Here is an 11,238-nt window from a genome sequence, read left to right as displayed (position 1 = left end):
GAGAGAGAGAGAGAGAGAGAGAGAGAGAGAGAGAGAGAAAGAGAGAGAGAGAATTTCAAGAAAAGTTTGAAGAATTTTGGAGCAATTAAAGTGAAGATCAAAAGATCAAAATTCCAAGAAATTCAAAAAGTTGAAGATACCAGAAATCAAATCAAACAAGGTGGTGAATTCAAAGAAATCAAAGATCAAATTGTCAAAGAAATGAAGAATTCCAAAGAGCTCCATAGTGGTATCATAAATTGTAATTCTAGATTATGTATGCTTGGGTTGCTCAACTAAAAATACATTGAGGCTAGGAGGTTTTCTGCGGATGGATTCGGAGGGTTGCATAAAATGAGCATTGTTCGAAAGTAGTGGGCGAGTGTTTATGAAGATTGTGAGTATTTAAAGTATGGGGGGTACTTTAGGAAAATTTTAGACACAAATGCATGTGTTGAGGTCTTGGCATAATGGCTGAACTAGAATCAGATTGTTCTATGTGACGTTACTAAATAAGGGTTAAGTTTACATTTGCTTGAGGGCAAGCAAAGCCTAAGTGTGGGGTATTTTGATATTGCCATATTTATACCTATTTTCAGGCAATATTTGAGTACATTTTTATTAATAAGTTGATAATATGTTAAGAATAATGATACTTATGACTTTAAATTGTTGTTTTCAGTCAATTAGGAGTATTTTCGAAGAGAGGGACCAAAAGCGACAATTTACAGAACATGGGAGACTTGGAACACAAGAGATGAAGAAATCCACAGAAATTACTAAAACCACGTCGAGGCATGGATATCCACGACGTGGCAAGAGTAGCCTTGAAGATAAAGATCGCGTAGAGAAGGAGACCTTAGCCGATGCGGATAACTTGGGCGCCACGTCGTGGCATGTATATCCACGACGTGGCGCGGGATTTTTAAGGTTATTTAAGCACTATTGACCATTACGAATAGAGAGGACTTTTGGCTGGAGAAAGGAGTTCTAGAAGGCGATTTGGAGCAGAAGAAAAGTTCTGGAAAGAGGCTTTCAACACCAAAAGAGTGAAGGTCCATATTTTAGTTTATTTATTCATTAACTAGGAACATGTTTCATTACACCTTGATTTGTGTTAGCATGTTAGTTGCCAGTATGAGCAGCTGAATCTAGCTACTCTTGTTTAGCTAGATGAAGTTTCCAACTTATGAATAGCTTTATTTTTATGGATTTATTTAGTTGGTAAATTGCTTGTGTTTGATTTGTATTCACCTAGCATGCTTGTGTTTGTTTCTCTAGTTGCTTAATGTCATGTTCTGTGTAGCTTAGTGACCATTAACTACATGAACTTGTTTACCTAATGATTTAGTGAACATTAAATTGTTAGAGCTAGGATTGACCAATCTTAGTTAGTAACTGGAATAAATAAAATTAGTTGTGCTAGAGAACGTGGATTGTGACTATAATTGCCTTTACATAATAAATCTTACATAGCATATTCATATTTATAATTGGTTCTGTGTTTAATTGTGTGTGACCATACATAGTTTGACATGAATTAATTAATTATTGGTAAAGTTATACCTAAATTACTAATTCAATTAAAACCAACTAGATAATCCGTAATCATTAGCTAGCCATAAAGAAGAAGTGGATTCGAACTAGACAAGAGTGTGTTTTTACTTATTGAATTTGAGTTAAGTTCATCTGATCTTGTAAAATCAGATAAAACACTTTCTAAACTTGTTAATAATTAGGTTAATTTGATAGCAAATAGATTAATTAGTAACACCGTTCCCTATGATCGACACCCGACTTACCCAAGCTATACTGTAATCCGACTAGGTACACTGCCTATAAGTGCATAGTTAGTTTAAGTTTGTGAGGTTATAAATATTAAAATTAGTGGGTACATTCGTGCACATTAAGTTTTTGGCGCCGTTGCCGGGGAACGGCTTAGTTTATTAGCTTATCTATTTGCATTAAGTTAATCGATCCTTTTTGTGGGGCAAAACCCGCAAAAAGTTAATTTTTCAGCAAAATAAAAAAAAAATTTCACAGAGTCCACGACATGGCCAGATAAGCTCCACGACGTGTTTTCTTAGAATTTTAGTTTTTAATTTTTAGTTTATTTTTCTATTTCAGTTTACGTTTTTTTATTGTGTCTAGTTTGGAGGAGTTCATGACCAGAGGATCTACCACACCTTTGGTTCCACCAATTGAAGATCCCGAAGCTGCCCTTCACAAGAAGACTGATAAGAAGACGCCACTGAAAGAGTTAAAGTCAGCAATTTCAAGGAAGTCGGGAAAGAAGACAGGAGAGTCAAGTACATCCTCAAGGCACAAGAGCAATTTTGAGCACTTGGATCAAATACCCATCCAAACCGAATCCGAATACGATACCGAGCTCGGATTTGAAGTACATACGAGCGAACCTGAGAACGAGCCAAGGAACGAGATGGCAGCAATTGAAGAGATGTCCATGGGAGCTTACAAGAAGCGGATCCGAGAAGATGTGGGTCCCGGTTTAGTCCAACCCGCAATACCCGCCACTGCCACATTCGAGCTGAAGGGGCACATCTTGACTGCACTGAAGGATATCCCATTTTTTGGGAAAGATCATGAGGATGCTTTTAAGCATCTAGATGAAGTCAATGACATTGCAGATTACTTCAATGTCCCAAATGTCAACAGAAACACCTTCATGCTTAGGATGCTTCCCATTACTTTCAAGGGAGCTGCTAAAGAGTGGCTAAAATCACTTCCACCGGGTACAATCACCACTTGGGCTCAAATGCGTGAGCAATTCCTGGACCAGTTTTGCCCACCATCCAAGATAGCTAAACTCAAGAAGGCAATAGCCAACTTTGAACAACAGTCGGGGGAGTCATTATACGAAGCATGGGAGCGGTACAAGGGCTTGCTTAGAAATTGCCCTCAGCATGATCTAAATGTGCAACAAGAGATGTCGATCTTCTATGATGGGGTCAACGTTATGACAAGACAACTCCTTGACTCTCAAGGACCTTTGACAAAGAAAAATCCAAGGGAGATCAAGGAGTTGATTGAAGAATTCGCGAAGCACTCTCGTGAATACCACAACCCTAGGCAAGATGGAATCAAAGGCGATGGAGGGGCCCAAACTGAAGAAATAGCAGCTGTGATGGATATGCTGAATAATTTGGATCGAAGGATAACACAAATGGACCAGTCAATTAATGCCATAAGAGTGGGTTGCGAGAGGTGTAGTGGTCCACACTTGACCATGGACTGCAATTTAGATGAGTTTGGGAACAGAAAGACTGAAGTGTGCTACTCGAGTGGGGATAAGTTTGATGAAGACTGGAGGAAACCAAGGAAGGAGTGGCTGCCATATGAAGATTATAAGAAGCAAAAAGAGGAGAAGTATAGGCATACAGGTCGAGGATTTTATCAAAAGGAGCAGCCACCAGCCGAGAAGAAACCCGATCTAGGGACCATGTTGATGAAGTTTATGGAAGCTTCAAAAAGAGACACGATGATACCGATTCTGCTATTAATGAACAACAAACTTTAATAAAGAATCAGCAAGCCTCCATCAATAACCTTGAAGTACAATTTGGTCAACTAGCCACTCTAGTTCATGAAAAGTTGTCCTCGAAAAATCCTGAAATGAAGACCCAATCTAATGTAATGGCCATAGATACTGAAGAGGAGGCCATCTCTGAGTTCCTGGAGGCATTAGAAGAAGAACCACAGCAACCCGATCCAAAACCAAGAAAGCCAAAGTTCGAAAGTGAAAGGGTTGCTGAAACAGCTGCGCCACGACGTGGCACTTGTCTGGCCACGACGTGGCCCTTGTCAGAACAAAAAGTTTCTAAGCCCGTTCCTGTCTATCAGCCGCCTTTTCCATTTCCATCCCGAGCTGCCCTTAGTCCACTAGAAAGAGAGCATCTGTAGTTTGTTAAACACGTGAAGGGAATCCCATTTAATACTCCCTTTGTCGAGTCCTTATCCAAAATTCCCGAGTATCAAAGATTACTGCAAGCCTTGATAGACACCCGTAACCAATTAAAGAAGAATTCTAAGGTGATTCTAAGTGAGCAAAGCTCAAAAGCTGTGTTGGGAGAGATACCTGAGAAGATGGGGGATCCTGGACGCCTCACTCTTCTGTGTGAGTTTGGTAACCAAATGAAGGTTAATGCTTTAGCCGATTCTGGGGCTAGCATTAATTTGATGCCTTTTTCATTTTATCAAAAGTTGGAAATTTAGAAGATGAAGGCTACAAGAATGACGATTCACATGGCGAACCGTTGAGTGACACAACCCCGGGGCGTCGTGGAGGATATTTTGGTGAAAATTGGAAAATTTGTTTTTCCAATAGATTTTTTAGTGTTGGATATGAAAGAAGACCCCGATGTTCCAATTATCCTTGGTCGTCCATTGCTTAACACTGCTGGAGCTCTTGTTGATATTTGTGAGTCTAAGCTCACTTTGAGGGTTGGAGATGAAAAAGAAGTTTTTGGGATAGAAGATGGCTTCCAAAGGAATAATGTTAAAGAAGAGGTGTTCACAATCAATGAAGATAATGAACTAAAAGAACTAGAAAAGCTTATGGAAGAAGAGATCAAGACAGTTCATCAAGTCAAAAGAACAAAACAAAGAGCATCTATTCCCTACTTAGTTGAAGTCATTGCTTACAAGAGTCCACCTTCTTGGGTGAGCAAAGAAGATGATGAAATGACAAGTGATGAAGAAGAGGTTACTTCAAAGGTGACAAGGCAAATGGTGAAGGAAGAGACAAGTGGTATGGAGCTGAAGAGTGAAGAAAAATTAAAGACTCAAGGGATTAAACGCAAGTTCGATGTAGATGAAGTCAAGACAAAAAAGGAAAATTCGAAGAAGGCGTACAAAAGACGTGTGCAAGCTTACAAGAGGCGTTTCAAGGAACAAAAGGTCCAGCTAGTGATGGACTCTTCAGAAGATTCAACGTAGGAGGCACGGAGTCCAGCTCAAGACTCCAAGAAAAAGAAGCGCTTCTCGGGAGGCAACCTGAGCTTGGTTTGCATTTTCTTTTCTTTTAATTTTTGAATTTTAATTAGGAAAAATATCAACTCATCGTCTAATAACTGATACTTTGTAAAAATTAGTTGTGGGGTACTTTAATTAATAAATGGAATGCAATGTAGTTAGTTAAAATGTGTGATTTTACTCAATTTTTGCGATCAGACATATGCCACGTCGTGGTCTATTAGTGCCACGACGTGGTTGCAGAGCAATTACGGGGATAAGATAAAATTCTTTTTAACAGATTATGTTATTTTTGAAATCCACGACGTGGTAAAGCATGTCACGACGTGGCCTTTAAAAAAATCAGGGGGACCATTTCTTAAACCTTTTGACCAAACGAATGTTCCTCATTTGCTCACTGCCTCACGAACGGAAACAAAAGGTCCCCACAGCCAATTTCTTTAATTTTCCTTCCAAATTCTTTGAAGTTCTTGTCTTCTAACTCCATTTGGTATGTATTTTGTCCATTAATTGTAGTTATTGCTTGCAATTTTTATACATTTTCATAGTTAGGGTTTATGTGAATGATGAGATTACTGAAATTGGTTACTGATTTTAGGTTGCATGTTCTTTGAATAGCCATATGAACAAACCCTAAGTATTGTTTTTGGTTAAAATTAGGTATATAGTGACAGATCTAGACCCACGTCCCGACTGCGTGCCACGACGTGACTTCTGGGCAAACAGATTTTTTTTTAATGTTTTGGGTGTTTACTGCTTTGGTTTAATTTTGTTTGCAGAAATGGGACCTCGAAGGGCTGTTCCACAGGAAGAGAATCCAATTGATGTGGCGAGTATTCATTCTTTGTATCGGTTTCCACAAAACATTCCCCGACCATTATTGACTACATATGAAAATCAGTTGGGATGGTTGTACAACAGGGAATTTGCGATAGCCCCGATTGTCGATTGGGGATGGCTCGGTGGTGTGGGAATGGTTGCTGAGTTAGAACGATATTGGACGAAAACATACGAAGGGGATCAATTTTCCTTCACTTGTCACGGGTGGCAGAATTTGTTTGCAATTCAAGAACCCGTGTACCGGGAGTTATCGGTGGAGTTTTTCTCTACCGTAGTATTCGAAGAACGTACCATTGACTTTAATTATAACCGGGCACTTGTGTTCCGGTTGGGTGGTGTTTATAGGGAATGTAGTCTTTGGGAGTTTGCTTGGCGGATGGGACTTTACACGGAAGTGGAGACTCAATCTCCGTTCTTTATACCATTTCTGCATGGGTGTGTTCGGGATTTTAATCCCGGTATTATGGATATCCAGTTCTGGCGGAGTATTTCTAACCACGAGTATAATACTCGTGAATCTAGTGAGTCACAGATTCGGAACCCCGTTTACCGATTTCTACATCGCCTTATTACTTTTTCTATAAATCACAAGCATCATATTTTGACTCATGACTTTGTGAGGAATCTTACCCGATTCCCAGACACTGATTTAACCATTCAAGTTTTGGGAGTTATGCGGGTAGTGGTGAATGTTGGGGGCGGTTTTGTTATACCGCTAGTAGATGCGGCGCTGGAGGAGGCACAGCCAGAGCAGCAACCACCGGCCAGACCGAGGCGAAGAAATGTTCGAGCTAGGGAGAGTTGGAGAGAGAGCATGCTGCTCCACAGCAGGTACAAGGAGTACCCACCGACCCTTTTCAGAGTCGGGTGGGAACTTATTTGGATAACCTCCGGGGGCATGCTATTTATCACACCCAACTTACTGAGGGTATCTATTCACATTTGGTTGTGACCCAACCACCTTCTATGCCACCACATTATCCTTATTTCCCAACATGGGAGGAGCTTTGGAATCCGCAGAATGATGGGGCAGGACCATGTGGAGCATAGGGACAAGGAGATGATGATTGATTTATGTTCTATCTAGTTTCTTTTGTTTTGTTTTAAGTAGTATTTGAATTTGATTTGTAAGACTTTGTTAAACTATGATGTTACTCTTTTATTTCTTTTGGGTTGTTCCGTTTTTCAGATTAGCATTGGAATTCTCAGAAGCATATAAGGTTAAGTCAAGAGTCGTGTTTGTCTAGTCAAGTCAAGGAAGGTTAAACTCATGAGTCGGAACCCACAATTAAAGATAAGTATGGGTTACTTAGAGGGAGAGAGGTTACAGTTGGGAAGTATATTTACATAGAAGAGTCTTAACCCATTAAGACACTGGTCAAGCTGCTAGGATGATTAAAGAAATAAGGCAAACAAAATTTCTGACGTCCAGTTTCCACGACATGGACTTCTTACGCCACGTCGTGGCATTCATCCGGTTTGAAGAATTGAAGATGCCTTTTGTTCGCGTTTTGATCTAAAGTCACGATGTGACATTCTTTGCGATGACGTGAATCATTTTACACTTTCCCACATTTTCTACATATTTGCACCCACTTTGAAGAATTGAAGTTTCGAGTCATTTTCGTGGTTTATTTACATACTCCTCCAGTTCTACACCAACTTTATATTTTTGAGAGGTCCGTGTTTGAGATGCACGTTTTCCACACTTTTGGAGATGCTTACACCACTATCCCAAGGGAGTTTGTTCCTTTTTCTCCCTTTTTCTTTAATTTTGATTTATTCTATGCATACAATGAGGGCATTGTATGAAATAAGTGTGGGGTAGGGGGTAGAAAAAGTAAATTGCTAGATAATGATAAAATTTGATGGTAAAAATTTTAAAATTTGAAAATTGAAATTTTTAATAAATGAATCTAGTAATAATAATTTGAACTATAGTTGCTGGTGTTATATGGGATGATCCGATAAAAGTTCAAATGTTTAGTTGAGCCAATACACGTTATAGTGCATTTGTGGCCTCCCTTATTTTAGTGAAATCATGGAACAAAAACATAACCCCGCTTGGTTTGAGGGATGCAATATGTTTAGCAGCCTAACCCTGAAATGTATCCAGGAAAATTATTATCGTTAATCAATAAAGGTTGAAGTTAAGCGCCCCTACTTAAGCATGTAGGTTTTGAGTGAAAAAAGTGAGGTACATGCTTTAAAAGAGAGAGAGAGAGAGAGAGAGAGAGAGAGAGAGAGAGAGAGAGAGAGAGAATTTCAAGAAAAGTTTGAAGAATTTTGGAGCAATTAAAGTGAAGATCAAAATATCAAAATTCCAAGAAATTCAAAAAGTTGAAGATACCAGAAATCAAATCAAACAAGGTGGTGAATTCAAAGAAATCAAAGATCAAATTGTCAAAGAAATGAAGAATTCCAAAGAGCTCCATAGTGGTATCATAAATTGTAATTCTAGATTATGTATGCTTGAGTTGCTCAACTAAAAATACCTTGAGGCTAGGAGGTTTTCTGTGGATGGATTCGGAGGGTTGCATAAAATGAGCATTGTTCGAAAGAAGTGGGCGAGTGTTTATGAAGGTTGTGAGTATTTAAAGTATGGGGGTACTTTAGGAAAATTTTAGACACAAATGCATGCGTTGAGGTCTTGGCATAATGGTTGAACTAGAATCGGATTGTTCTATGTGACGTTAGTAAATAAGGGTTAAGTTTACATTTGCTTGAGGGCAAGCAAAGCCTAAGTGTGGGGTATTTTGATATTGCCATATTTATACCTATTTTCAGGCAATATTTGAGTACATTTTTATTAATAAGTTGATAATATGTTTAGAATAATGATACTTGGGAGACTTGGAACACAAGAGATGAAGAAATCCACGGAAATTACTAAAACCACGTCGTGGCATGGATATCCATGATGTGGCATGAGTAGCCTTGAAGATAAATATCGCATAGAGAAGGAGACCTTACCCGATGCGGATAACTTGGGCGCCACGTCGTGGCATGTATATCCACGACGTGGCGCGGGATTTTTAAGCTTATTTAAGCACTCTTGACCATTACGAATAGAGAGGACTTTTGGAGCAGAAGAAAAGTTAGCCAAAAGAGTGATTTGGAGCAGAAGAAAAGTTCTGGAAAGAGGCTTTCAACACCAAAAGAGTGAAGGTCCATATTTTAGTTTATTTCTTCGTTAACTAGGAACATGTTTCATTACACCTTGATTTGTGCTAGCATGTTAGTTGCCAGTATGAGCAGCTGAATCTAGCTACTCTTGTTTAGATTGATGAAGTTTCCAACTTATGAATAGCTTTATTTTTATGGATTTATTTAGTTGGTAAATTTCTTGTGTTTGATTTGTATTCACCTAGCATGCTTGTTTTTGTTTCTCTAGTTGCTTAATGTCATGTTCTATGTAGCTTAGTGACCATTAACTGCATGAACTTGTTTACCTATTGATTTAGTGAACATTAAATTGTTAGAGCTAGGATTGACCAATCTTAGTTAGTAACTGGAATAAATAAACTTAGCTGTGCTAGAGAACGTGGATTGTGACTATAATTGTGTTTACATAATAAATCTTACATAGCATATTCATATTCTTAATTGGTTCTGTGTTTAATTGTGTGTGACCATACATAGTTTGACATGACTTAATTAATTATTGGTAAAGTTGGACCTAAATTACTAATTCAATTAAAACCAACTAGATAATCCATAATCATTAGCTAGCCATAAGGAAGAAGTGGATTCGAACTAGACAAGAGTGTGTTTTTACTTATTGAATTTGAGTTAAGTTCGTCTGATCTTGTAAAATCAGATAAAACCCTTTCTAAACTTGTTAATAATTAGGTTAATTTGATAGCAAATAGATTAATTAGTAACACCGTTCCCTGTGATCGACACCCGACTTACCCAAGCTATACTGTAATCCGACTACGTACACTGCCTATAAGTGTATAGTTAGTTTAAGTTTGTTAGGTTATAAATATTAAAATTAGTGGGTACTTTCGTGCACATCAGAACACATACCCCATTAAAATCTAAGTGTCATGAGATTCACTCCTTCATGAAGATGACTGTGAGAAAATGCTTTCACTAAGAGAGATTTTAAGAAGATAGTGAGTGTATTCTCGAAGTCGATTATGGTAACGATATCCCTTTCCATAATTCGAATTGTGAGATTTTACAATTAGTCTGAATTGTTTAAGACACACATATGAGCTATCTAAGGCAAAGGTGTATAAGTTTAAGAAGCTTAGATAAAGGATCATCAAAGCATTAGGTATTAGAAATATGAACTTCAGAAATTCAATAAGTATTGATTTCTGGAAGTTCAGTTGTTTTTTGAATACATGTCAAAGCTAGTGGGAGCATAAGCGTTATGCTTATATGATAATAATCATCATGATAGTGGGAGCATCAGTGTTGTGCTTGTATGATTATTAAGGCAAGTATTGCAAGTTAGCAATATTAATTATAAAAAACAAGAGTTATATACTTTGCAAAGTCGTAAGGATTGAATAGTTGTTTTGCTATAATTAAGGGAGAGAATATTATGCTTCATTTCAAATCTAAAGGCTTAGATTGTGGAATGTTAATAAATTTAGTCAAGGATACATAGTGTGTTCTAATTGTCGAATTGTCAAAACGCAACACATAAAATATTATGGCAGAAGATTGATAAAGTATCAGATCTACATGTAAGACATTATGCATCGCATCCCATACGCTTCGGGTAAAGGATCGATTGCAGATGCTATAAAATTTGACCATTCTAAAATTTTCCAAATGTCTAGCGCATTTATAGGGAAAAAGGACTAGAATCGGTTTTGACTAAAATAATTAAACAACTATCAAAGGACGATTCAAAGCTCGCTGAGGATTGGTCGCTTGTGAGTAGTTGGAAGTATGGTATTGGATGACATTACTATGAATAGATAAGATTCTATTAAGAATGAATTGTTATATGGCAAAATATGGAAATGTTTCCATAATGCACTACTAGAAAAACAGCCTTTTACGATGCTCATTGCGCGTCGTAAAAGGCTCAGACGACACGCAAATGCGCGTCAAGGAAGGCCCTGTTATAAAGAGAGACGACGCACATTTACGACGCTCATTTATGACGCGCGGTTACGACGCGCGTTTACAACACGCAATGCGTATCAAGGAAGGCACTGTCATAAAGGAAGACGACACGCATTCGCATGTCGTAACCTTACGATGCGCATGTTAATGACACGCAATGCGTATCAAGAAAGCCCCTGTCAAGAAAGGCCATATCATAAGTGAAGATGTCATACATTTTTGCGTATCATAATTTTAAATGTTTAAAAAAATATATTTTTTTTATAGATTTACTAATTTTCAAATTAAATTTGCATTTAATGCCTCATAATAGAAAATAAAATATCATATACAAAA

The 11,238-nt window shown here is 38.0% G+C and overlaps 1 non-coding gene across 1 annotated transcript; it reads right to left on the bottom strand.

Moving 5' to 3' along the window:
• Positions 1-2,803: 2,803 nt before the first annotated feature.
• Positions 2,804-2,910, bottom strand: LOC145096584 (small nucleolar RNA R71). Its single transcript, XR_013703959.1, has one exon. It is a non-coding gene; the product is annotated as a small nucleolar RNA R71 (small nucleolar RNA).
• Between the last annotated feature and the right edge of the window lie 8,328 nt (positions 2,911-11,238).

This window comes from Lactuca serriola, chromosome 3 (assembly GCF_051521515.1).
Source record: "Lactuca serriola cultivar US96UC23 chromosome 3, Lser_US96UC23_V15, whole genome shotgun sequence".
Lineage (NCBI taxonomy): Eukaryota > Viridiplantae > Streptophyta > Magnoliopsida > Asterales > Asteraceae > Lactuca > Lactuca serriola.
Note: the sequence above shows the minus strand (reverse complement) of the source record. Positions and strands in the feature narration are given on the sequence as shown.